The sequence below is a fragment of the Oenanthe melanoleuca genome, chromosome 3, assembly GCF_029582105.1.
Source record: "Oenanthe melanoleuca isolate GR-GAL-2019-014 chromosome 3, OMel1.0, whole genome shotgun sequence".
Lineage (NCBI taxonomy): Eukaryota > Metazoa > Chordata > Aves > Passeriformes > Muscicapidae > Oenanthe > Oenanthe melanoleuca.
In genome coordinates, this window is record NC_079336.1 from 67813100 (window position 1) to 67825758 (window position 12659).

Genomic DNA, 12659 nt, shown 5'->3' on the forward strand with positions numbered 1-12659 from the left:
AGGAGCTAGGACATGGAGTGCTGTGGTTTGATCCCAAATCCTATGTGTAACTTGTGATCATTTTAAGAACTAGATCAGAGAGAGACTACACTAAGAGCTTATGCAGTATGGCTTTTATTTATAAACAAGCAGCGGTTCTGATACTTGAACTTTTAGGCAGACGTTTAAGTTACTTTTGTACATCTGTTTTTCATCTGTCTCTTTGAAATATGGTTGTCGTTGCTAGACAAGTGTTGTAATTGGATTTTTCATGGAAGTAATGATTTCTGATGTAGAGTGTATATATTTTCAAAGTTCTGCTTCACATACGGAATACATTAATACAATTCTGGTGTGAACCAGTCAATCTTATCTTGTCTGTGTTATAAAATTAATTTCTGTGAATAGCTATTTGATTTTCATTTACCTTCTGTAGCACTACAAAAGACTTTATCACCAGTAAGAAAGAAGTATTTAACTTTAAACTCTGCCTAAGCATTATGGAATAATACAGCTTTCTTGAAACCTTGGGTATATAAGATGATAGGACTGACAGTAGCTTTGCCAATAAAATCAAGCAGGTAGAGAAAAATCTTGTCATTAGTTGAATCACTTTTATCTGCAGTTCTTGTACTTAAGTAATACTTGAAAATGGAAATGTATTGTAGCAGTGTCTGTAATTTCTTTTGCTCCATATATGAAGTTCAAGATTCCTAGTAGTTGAATATCATGAAAAGGCAGTTGCAAGTATGGGAAAGAAGAAAGTAAAGAATCTTGTTCACTTAATAGATACTGAACTCCATTTTTTCAAAAGGAGTACTTAAATACAAAATGCTTTAATAGCACTATTAGCTATAGAAATAGAAGAAATGATGGTTTTTTCCTTGCCTGATGGTTTCAGTTCCTCACCCAGACATCCTAATGTCTGGCTATTTCAGCCTAGGCTGGCAAATAAGGCTGCAGTGTATGCACGTGTGTTTGTAAAAGGCAACTGAGAGTGGTGTATCTTCTAGCACGTCTTGGTGAAAGGAGAATGTGCCCTGTCTTGATCCCAGCAGAAGAAAAATAATGATTCCTTTGCTGCCTCTATTCGGGTTTGTGTTCTTCTAGGCCAGAACTGTCAGTCTGCTTGTTTGCTTTCTCTCTGTAGTTTTCTAATTCTTTGTTCAAGGCAGGATACGACCAAAAGAGCTACTGCAGTCATGAATGAGACTTGGTTTAGGTGTAGAGGAAAGTGTAAAGTTTCTTCTTTAAAGTTTGGGGTATTGAAGACACAAATGTCAATAGTACCCCAAAATCTAGAACAAATGAATTGACAAGGTGTTAGCTAGCCTTTGTGGTCCTTTGTGGAATTTATTCTTTTCCTTGGATATGCCATCAAAAATGCAGCTCCTATGCTGTAATTCAAGTGTGTCCAGGGTACATCAGACCTACTGGGTGGATTGACTGTGTCAGGTTGATATTCTGGACATACTGAACTTGCTGTAGAGCTTATCTTGGCAGTGACCATCTTTATCTGAAATACATTATTATGTCCCAGAGAATAAAGCAACCCAGATATGACCCCATGAGTAGTAAAAGATGAGATGTCCAGAACAAAGAGATCTGTGATTATCACCTAATCCATAGCAGTTTTATGATGTCCAATACTACAAATAAGTTTTGAAGTATATGAAAGAAAATAGGCTTCATTATTTCTGATTTGTAATTTGTTACTTTATGTTGCATTTACAGGAACATACGTTACTTGAAATTTTGAGGGTGGGTTTTTTGGTTTTTTTTTTTCCCATTTGTTGACCTCTATGAATGTAGGGGCAAGATGTTATAAAGAAAACTTTTGAATACTGGTGAAATAATCAATTATTTTTGTAATATATAACATTATTTTTCTTCTCAGATTTTAAATTATTTTCCTGATTCAGTGTTCTGTGTAAGAACTTTGGATTAAAGAAGAAAATTAGTATGTGGACAAGGCCTAGCGTTTTCCCATTTGGCTGCCTCACAAAAGAGCAACATAATCCTCTAAATCCTACTTTACTCTCAGGATCAATTGATTCCACTTTCTGCTCCCATAAACAGACAATTTAAAAATTGTCTGTGAGACAGATATTTTGAAGCTTGCTTTTCCAGTGATTTGAATATATGATTAAATTTTTTTTTTTTTTTTTTTGTGAGAACGACAATGCTAATAATTATATACTCATAACCTTATTTATAGAAAACTGGGAGCAGTTTCTGTTGGAAAATGGACTGGATTCCATAGCCATTCTAAAACAAAATGGTTTTCATTTTTGTAGTTGCTTCCTACTCATGTTTTTACTTTTGACTTTCAGTATTTACTATGGCTTTAGTTTCAGATTTCACTGGAGTGAGCTTTATATGTGAAATTTGTCTTCATCAGATGAGAAATTTCTGTTTAATAACTTGGGGGTTTTAATTGCGTCTTCTGTTGGCAAGCAGATTAGTTACCTGATGATACTGGTCAGCTATACTACTGATGCAGTTCAGGGCTTTTTTTAGCTCTCCCATAAAAACTGCACCAGCCAAGGTATTTGGTCAAGTTATAGGTTGTAACTTCACCAGGAGTTGGTTTTTTTTTCCTTGCTGTGACCATACTGGTGAAAGTAGACTTAAGTGGTTGCCTAGTTTTGACTGGACCTAGAATGAGGACAGTAGTAAACTGTCCAGCATTCCATCTGTATAGGCTTTTTGCTTGTTTGTGTTACCAGTGTCTATAATACCTAGACATGCAGCTGACGTGGGATTTTGAGGCTTTGTGTTCTTTTCCATTGTATGCACTATTCTGTAAAATACCTATTAGGATTATTTTTGTCCCTCTGGTGGTGATTTAGTACAGGAAATAACATCTGTTCCTGCTGCGTGTGTGTTCTTTTTCCTTTCTTTCAGTATGAATATAACATTGTGTATTTTTAAGCCAGTTTTTGCTGTCTGAGATCATGGTAAAACAAACTTTTTTTGAAACTTTGTTAGCTCAGATATAAAATAGCGAAATCATCTTGCTGATACTTGATAGTTTTGTGATTTATCTCTCTCTAATGTCGATCAGACAGACTTAGCTAAAATATGTATGCTTTTATTGACCTTCATTCAGAAGCAAATATAAAATTGTCAATTGAAAATTTTACAGTGTTAGATACTTTCTTGGCTGTAAGTTGTCCCACAGAATCTCGGAGCGTGTTTCTAAACCTTTTGGATCAACTCACTACTCTTTTTTTCTCAAAACATTTTATGGGACTTTTGACTTTTTCTCGTCCTTATAATTGGAAATATTATTACACTACTTGCTTTTTACAATATGGTTCTAGGAGTAGCTTTGGACCTTTTATCACAACCTTTGAAGCAGAGCCATAATGAAACAGTCTGTTGGTTCAGCACCTACTGGCTCATGACCTTTTGCCCCTAGCAACACTTTTTTTCCAGTTATTGCCAGGAACTTGCACAGATAAGACATTTAAATTGTCTGTTGCAACACATGAATATGAAACTGTTGATTTTTAAAGCCAGTGAGTTGTTCTTGATTTTACTTGCATGTAGAAATGAGTAGCTTTTCATTTTACACTAGTGTTTATTTAGGTTTTTTTTTATTTTTTTTTTTTTTTTTTACTTATCCCTTAATATCATAAAGGGACATGTTCAACTAAAACAAAAACTAATAAATCTTTCTCATTTGACTTGCAGGTATCTCCATTTTGTTGATATCAGAAAAAGAGTGACTAAAGTTGGCATCCTTTGTGAACCCTTCTAGCCAAAGGTAAGCATAATTTCTAACTGGTGGCAAATACATTTTTACTATGTTTGTAGTACTACCCTACCTTTTAAATAAAAAGGCAGCTGTGGTGCTGTCTTTCTTGATGTTTGTATTTTCTTGAGATACCTAAAACACCTAAAAAACCCTAAGATAATAATTTATATGGCTTGGTGTACAAGTGAATAATGGATCATATAATGCTTTGGGTTGGGAGGGACCTTTAAGATCATCTCATTCCAACCTCCCTGTCATGGGCTGGACACTTTCCACTAGCTCTGTTCAACCTAGTCTTTCACAACTTGTCAGAATGACCTGTTTCAGTGTTTCACTACCCTCACAGTAAAGAATTTCTTCTTTATATCCATCTAAACCTGCCTTCTTTCAGTTTGAAGCCATTCCCCCATGTCCTATCACTGCATGTCCTTGTAAAAAGTCCCTGTCTGGCATTTTGTAACCCCCTTTGCCTACTGGAACACTGCTATAAGGTGTCCCCAAGTGTCCCCTGTTTTTAGGCTGAACAAAAAAACCTGTCTTCAGAGGAAGTTCAGCCTTTTGGTGAAATCTGTAACTTGGCAGATTGCTTCTCATTAATATTGAAGTGTAGGGTACAGTCAATACATCTGTTACTATACAGAAGGATTATTGTGTTCTGTAATACATCAGATAAGCCAAATAAAAAGTCATGGTTTTGGTGATTTGGAAATTCTTATCTTGGTTCTCTTCTGGAGAAGAGCTACTATGATGAGAAATAGACACTAGCATTGTAGGATGAAGGAATGTCCTTTGTAAGTGCTAATTTAGCTGCTTGTAGACAATCCCTCCATTCACCAAAAATCATGACATCTAGGTATTTTCTGCACCAGGAATCAGGAGCTGCAGTTATCATTCTATGCCTCCTATCTCTACAAATTCCTTGATCTAGTTCAACTGGTTTTAGTTCTAGGGGTATGGCTCAGGCTTAGACATACTTCATGTTGACTGAACGCAGTCTGTCATCTAAAGATATTCAGTGTAGTAGTTTTCTGTTCCTATCATATTTCTGACACCAGTAAAACTTCTAACTTTCATTTCCAACTACATATTGTTTCAAGGAGGAAAAAAATTCTGAAACAAAAATTTAAAAAATTATCTTAAATTTGTTATGCGTTCAGAGATTTGTATGAAGGAGAGCCAAACTGCTTTTTGTCAACCTATTCAAAGAATCACAGATTTAGGAGAGTCTGAATAATTGATCCTCCTTGCCCTGTTTGCCATATGCTTTGATTCAGGAGAAAAGATTGAACTTCATGTCCAGCCACCTGAGCCCCTCAGCCCTCTGTGTGCTACAGCAGTAAAATTAGGTGGATGCTCAATAGCTATGTGGTTGTTAATCAGATTTTAAGTGGCTCCCTTTGCTCTCATCAGGTTAATAGTTTTATTTTTCCCCTTCTCATCTGAGACTCCATTTTTTCAATAAATGGTCAGTTCTGTGATACAAAATAAGATCACAAGACTGAGCCTGATGAAGCTCTGCTTTATTAATGGCAGAGTAGAACATATCTCTGAAGATCTTATCTACTACTTTTCATATGAACAATGTGTTTTGCTTTGGAAATACTCAGACTGAAAGGCAATATTGTAGCATATTCTGTGTTGTCAATAATATCTTCATTTGAATAATGCTAATGTGGTAAAAGAGAACACTAATAGTCTAGTCTAGAATTGTGTGCTAACCACTTTTAGTATTGCATTTGCTTTATCTTTTGGCTGCACAGTTGACCAATGCATAGTAGATGTTTAAAGAAATCTGGAAGAAGCTGAAAAAATATAATTTGTATTTTGCCCTCTTTCTGTGTTTAAGAGTAGTAATAGGTGTAATATAATAACGCTGTGAAAAGAATGATGGTTACAGATGTCTAATATTTAATAAGGTGCATTGCTTTTTTTTCATAAGTTGAAAAGTATTTAACACAAGGAATATTGCTGTTTAAGCTGGGAGAAGAAACTTATGGTTTGCTCACTCCTGAACTAAACTACTTTACACTGTAGATGTACTGTTAAGGCAGAGGAGCAGATAATAAAATTGGAGGCTGTACATCCATTTAGAGTGTGTACATGTCAGATTCAAGTGATAAACTTATCTCATTTGCCTAAGTCATCATCAGCTTTGTGGGTGATGTTTTCATTGGGAGGATGTGTCCAAATATATGCTGTAGATACAGAATCAGTAAACATAAATGCAGCATTTAGTCTTAGCTTTGCATCCAGTAGGCATATTTCCTTTTTTCATAATAATAAAAAATTTAAAACTAAACCCATCTCTCTTCTCCTCCAGTTACTGACAGGATGAACTACTGGCTACTGAGCCACTATTTCTTTAATAATTTTAATAATTATTTCATAGGGACATGTGTTCATGGGACAACCAATCCAATCCTATACATTGGTACTTTGGAAGTATTTTTGTGATCTGGGAATGAGCTGGCGTCTAAAGGCCTATGAATTTGTGTGAGTTAATGGAAACATCATCTCTTGGCTGTTTGTGTATGTTGATAGTTGTGATATGGACATAGAACAATGGAGTTTGAGCATACATACCATACCATGTCATACCATATAGTAACATACCATATATTCAGAAACTAATGCAAATAAAAAATGTGTAGCAGTAAATTTTATCTGGTAATATATGTATGGCATGATACAACTTTTTAACTGAAAACGTGGTGTGCATTTGGTGCAAAGAAAATTTTTTTCAGAAGCTGAACTATATTAGACAAATCACAGAACTGCTGAAATGGAGAGGCACCTCTTGAGATCACATAGTCAACCATCCCTGCTTACAGGTCAAGGCCAGTTGGATTTTAAATATCTTCCAGTGTGAAAACTCCATAATCTGTCTGGGCAACCTGTTCTGTTTTCTGACTCTCACAGTCAAAGTGTATTTTCCTATGTTTGGGTGGAATTTAATGTGTTTCCTGTTTTATTTCCCTTTATCCTGGTACTGAGCACCCATAAGAGAGGCTGGCTCCCTTTCATGTCCCCAGTTAGGCATTGGTGAGATCCCCTCTGGATGAGCAGTCCCAGCCTCCTCAGCCATTCCTCACGTGAAAGATGCTTCAATCCCTCAATCATTTTAGTGACACTTCTCTGGGTTTGCTCCTATAGCTCCATGTCATTCTTGTACTGGGGGAATGCAGAGCACAATACTCCAGATGTGATGAGGGACTGATGATGTAATTTCAGCTCTAACCAGTAAGTGAAAAATAACTAGCCAGGAATTCTGGTAAGCACATACCATTTTTGTCAGTAGCAATGTAATATATTTAGTGATTCTGTGTGGTGCTTGATGTCTCAAATACACCTTTTCAATCTCCAAATTATTATCCTTTATTTCCTCTGTAAGAAGAATTAATTTATACTTAGGTATAAATAAAATATCAAACTGCTTTATCTTTGAAGTTATGTGTGCTTCAGTTTTGGAATGGCCCCTAGTCTTAATAATTCTGTCACCTTGCACCTGAGTGGAAAGGTCACAGGGTAAGTGAACCAATGTTTTGCTTAAAAGTTACTGGATCACATACTACAAAATATTAGTAATGCTGTGGGTTGTTTGTTTGTGTTCACAGAATCATACCAATCTGCAGAGTTGGTCTTCCCAGGCTGGTTCCCTTCTGGCTGCCATAAATCTGGCAGGACTGATCAGTTCAGGGAGAGGGCTGTTTTGTTCCTAAAGGCAGTGAACCAAAAAAATACCTATGTCATGTAATGTCATGTCATGTCTCCCTGCCCTGTGCTATACAAAGTCTGTGGTTCTGCAAAGATTATTAGTTTGTTTGAATCTTTCCATTTAGCTTCCTGGAGCTTGGAAAGAGGTAGGACTCTTTCACCTCTTCAAATGCTATAGCACTCTAAATAATAAGGAGATAACAGTAAGAAGCACAAGTTGACTTGTGAATGCATTAGTAATGGCCTCCAAAATAGAAGTCAAGGTAAAATAACATGCATGTTAATAAAATGGAAGAACTTACTAATGTGTATTTTGGGTTAGCTATTTTAGAGAGAGAATGGGGGAAAAAAGGGGGAGCATTGGCAGGTTGGGTAGGATAGCTAGGATAAGAACTGGAGAGTGATGAGTCTTACAAGGGAAAGAAACAGCTTATTTTAAAAAAAATTGGGACAAGCTAGTGTTAAACTTTCTTTCACTAGCCCATAGCAAAAGTAATATTTATTTTCTCTTGGAGGAAGAGGCTGATGGTGCTAACTAAGCAGATGTAAGAAAAAACAACAAATGCTGTAATAAACAAATAAAAGGAATTGAAAGGAAGTTTTTGGGAGGGAGGAGGGAAAGGATGCACACAATACTGATTCCTTAATTAATGTGATCTAATTTATTTCAGTAAAATGATTCGTGTATTATTGTTTTACACAGTGAAATTTTACACAAAGCAAAAGATTACAGTTAATTAGCTTAATTGAAATCCTTTGTTTCTGGCTCAGGCAGAAAAAATTCTATAAGAATATTTTAAATAATTAAGAAGTAATGCAAATACTTTTGAAGATAAACTGCAAAATGGGTTAAAAACATATGCTATGAGCTTGTTTCTGGTTACTACTGGAACTGTGCAGGAGGAGTAAGAAAGTTGGAAAAAAGAGTTGCACATTTGTGAAGGAGAGACTTCTCAGAGAAAACTGAAGAAACAGTCATGGAACAACACAGGAAAATCAGAAATGAAAAAAATTCAAGAATTTGAAAACGGTTCAGGGAGAGCTAAAACCATTCTGGAATTAAAGCTGGTGAAGGATGTGAAGGGCAACAAAAAACCTGTTGCAAATACATAAGGAGTAGAAAGAATGCTAGGGAGAATGTGATCCCAGTTATAGTGGGGTGGGGGAAATTGGTGACAACAGACACAGAAGAGGTTGTAGTGTTCAACACAGTTTTCACTTCAGTCTTCAATGGCAAGACCAGCCTTCTGAAATCCCCGACAGTGTGGAGCAAGGAAGACTTACCCTCAGAGGAGAATGATTAAATTCAGGGATATTTAAACAAACTGAGCATAAAGAAGTCTTGATAGAATGCACCTGTGAATACTGATGGAACTGACTGATGTCAGTGTGAGGGTGCTCTTAATTTTCTTCAAAAGGTCATGCAATTTGGAGAGGCTCCTGAGAGCTGGAGAAAAGTCTGTGTCCAAGAAGAGTCTGGGGAAGTACAGAGAAATAAGCCTTGCTTGTCCCTGTGAAGATAGAGCAAGTGATCCTGGAAGGTATTTCCAGACACATGAAGGACAAGAATATGACTGGGAGTACTGAGCATGTATTGAGGCAAGGAAAATCCTGCTTAACCATCTGGTACCCTTCTGTGATGAATGGGCTGGCTTGGTGGATGAGGGGAGAAGGACAGTGAAGTAGACTGAAAGCTGGCTGCACTGCCAGGTTTAGGGGGTTGTGATCAGCAGCACTAGCTCCAGTGGGAGGCCAGTGGTGTACCCTAGGGACTGATACTGGGTTCAGCACTGTGTAATGTCCTTGTTCAGTGACCCTGTTGCAGAGACTGAGCACACCCTCAGCAGGTTTCCTGATGATACAAAACCAAGAGGTGTGTTTAATATCCCAGATTGTTGGGCTGCCATCCAGAGGGATCTCAACAAGATGAAGAGTGGGCAGAAAAGAACATTCCTAATTCAAATAAGGACAATGCCAATTCCTGCAGCTGGACCCCAAGAACCAGCACATATTGGAGGTCAGCCAGCTGTAAACAGCACTGCAGTAGAGGACCTGGAGGTCTGGGAGGACAGCAAGTGGAACACGAGCCAGCAAATGTCCTTGTGGCAGCACTGGTGAGGCCACACCTGGAATACTGTGTGCAGTTCTGGCTTTCCTGGTATGAGAGAGATAAGGACACTTTGGAGAGCATCCAGTACAGGCCACAAAGGAGGTTAAGGGGAGGGGGAATTTTTTATACAGTGAGATGCTCAGTGGGCTGGAACTGTTTGGCCTAGAGAAGGCTCAGGAGGATCTCATCAGTGTATGTATAAATTCTTGGAGGGCAGAAAAGAGGATGGAGCCAGTGGTGCCCAGTGACAGGACAAGAGGCCATGAGCATAATTTGAAATACATAAAATTCCATTTGAAATAAGAAAAGGCTTTTACTATGAGGCAATTGGGCTCTGGAACTGTTATACAGGAGAGGTTGTGTCTTCTCCATCCTTGAAGATATTTAAAACCTGACTGGACATGACCATGAGAAGCTAATCTATCTGACCCAATTTGGGCTGAGGGTTGGGGTAGAAAATCTCCAGTGGTCCCTTCCACCCTCAAAGACTCTATGTGATTCTGAGAATATAGGAAAAGGAAATAAACTGATGTATATTTTGCAAGCAGAAAAAAAGCTAGAACATATTCCATTAATTAAAAGATTAAGTCAAGGTCACCTGGAGCTCTTAATCAGGTTGTAGGAAAAATGCTCAGGTCGTCCATTCCTTGGTTAGAGAGCTTAGGTAGCAGGGAAATAGACATCAGAATATTTTTCAGGCTCAGTTAATTAGAAGGGGAAAAGATTTAATGAGGTTTTAGAAGCATTTTTCAGGGTCAAAATTGATTGTCTAAGAAATCCATGAGAGCTTTGAATTTTGTGAAACTAGCTGTGCTGTATTTTTTTTTTTTTTTTACTCTGCCTATGCAAAGTGTAAGTTATTGTTTTCCATAGACTTTAGTCTTAAAATATTGATAATATGATACAGATGACCTCTAGTTATATTTGATCTTCTTTTGGGTAGCCTGTCACATCCACTCCTATCTAAAAAATTGCAGACAGCTTAAAATAATCTCTTGCAGGCTGACCTGGTCTGGTTATTAACCAGCACACTCTGAGCCCTGTCTGTTGGCAAAGTTGAGGGGGGAGGAGAGGGCAAGAGGCGAGGAAGCACCTAGTTTCAAAAATAGAAACCCCACAAGTACTCTAATTATCTTTTATGATCCTCTAAAAAGCTATTCATGTGCTGTGAATATCATTCAAATACTTCATACTTCTTAGCTGTTAGGCTATTTTTTATTATTATTATTTATTTTGTTTTACCATCTCAGTTCTGTCATTTAAACTAGTAACCTGATTTGCTGCCTTGTCAAATTTTTCTCTGTGGATAGAGTGTGTACTTTGTCTTGCATGGCAGCCTGAGGAGAAGGAAGGAGGAATACAAACTTGTCCCAGGTCTTCCACTTCATCTAGTGTCTGCTTGTATACAGTTTTTGTTTTATCTTACTGCAAATTGGAGAAAGTGAAACGGATGGAAAGAAACCATACTTTAAAAATAAATAAAAAAGAAAAAAATTATTCCTGAAATTTCTTAAGGTTTTTTGGTCATATTTAAGCCATTAAATATGTATTATTAACTGCTTTGGACAGCTTCAGGAAGGGCAGGGCTACATGCTGTCAAATACTGAAGATCAAAGTCCACTGCAGCAACAAAATTTTCTCAAAAAGATAAACTAAATTCGTAAACATTTTTTGAAGTGGTTATTTCTAAGGGGGATGGGAACACATATTTCCATTCCATGTACTGTATGTTAAGCACATATGCTAACTCCTTAGAAGAAAAGAGAAGTTGAGACATTTCTGTATGTGACATCCTTCCTTTTGTCATTTGTCTCTTGGAGACTATAGAAAAGTGATCTTTATTATTGTTAATGATGATAATAGTTATGTCTGGGTGACTGACAGATTAGATAGACTATTTCAACTTTGCCTTTCTTTATTTTTCAATTGGCTCCAAATCATCATTCACAGATATTTATTTAATTTCTCTTACTTAGGGATTGATGTTAATGCTGTATCATGTTTAGAAACCAGATACAAAGAATGTGACTTTGATTTTTGGCTCTATTTTCATCTTTCCCAAAAGTAGGATTTTTAAATTTTTTTTTAAGAGAATGTTTAGAAATTTCATCTTTTGCACTTTTGGAATTTAGAACAGACCTATAAATAGATTTCTTGGGGGTTTTTTTGCCCGTTTTGTTCTTTTTGGCAAACATTCTTTTTAGAATTTTGAAGGTTGGAGGTTTAATTCAAAACTATTTTCTAAGGACAGATAAACTGAGGGTATAATCCAGCCCTTTTGCTTTACATATGCTAATTATTAGATAACATTTGGCAATTGGTAGCTTTGTCTGAGCAGGAGGAGGAGTGTGGATTATATGACAGCTGAATGCATTTCAGCCAGAATTTACAATAACTTTAGACTTAGTAAGGGAAACTTAGGTTCTCTCCTACTTTGCATTTGATGTTCTTTGACTTAGAAACACTGCTCCTAAACTAGAAATAAGCAATTTAAATAATTTGTTTTTCTGAAATTGGTTAGTGTTTGCAACCATGATAGATTTCAAGTTGATATAATATGGTATTACTGGGTGAAGTAAGAAGGAAATTTACTCTGTCAGAAGATTATTACCACTAGAAGGAGTTGTTTGGATTGACATTTTGTGTAGCTAAAGAGTTAAAATGAAGAGTATTTTTAACTGTTTTTTTTTTGTCTGTTAGCAGTGTCTCTTAAAGTAATTGTGAAAATACAAAAATTGACAAACTGCATACTGAAATTGTTCTAGTTGACAAGTGTGTTCAATTAGGATTATTTTTGCCTTGAAAGTCCATGTTTATATTTCTGTTGCCCTTGTATTTTTTTGTTGTGAAGTTCACACAGGAAACTAAAATAGAGTTCTCCATTGTTTTAGGTGTGTGTGTACTATGAGGTTGTGTGCATAGCCTCTAGAACTGTGTACAAAAGCAATTATTTCATTGTTGGAAGCTTTGGGTTTCCCAGTCTCTCACCTCTTTTCTTTGTGAATATCAAGGTGAAGCAGATGGTGTAATATTGTTAATGCTTCACTCCTCTGGTTCTTTTTTTCTGTAGTGTTGAGTGAAAAAAAGCCTCAA

The 12659-nt window shown here is 36.6% G+C and overlaps 1 protein-coding gene across 3 annotated transcripts in view; it reads left to right on the forward strand.

The window, feature by feature from the left end:
* SIPA1L2 (signal induced proliferation associated 1 like 2) overlaps positions 1–12659 on the forward strand; it is a 122673-nt gene that overhangs the window by 21871 nt on the left and 88143 nt on the right. For all 3 annotated transcript variants that reach the window (XM_056487126.1, XM_056487124.1, XM_056487125.1), the window contains exon 2: positions 3679–3751. The gene's annotated coding sequence lies outside the window, so the exon portion shown is untranslated. The remainder of the gene's footprint in view (positions 1–3678; positions 3752–12659) is intronic.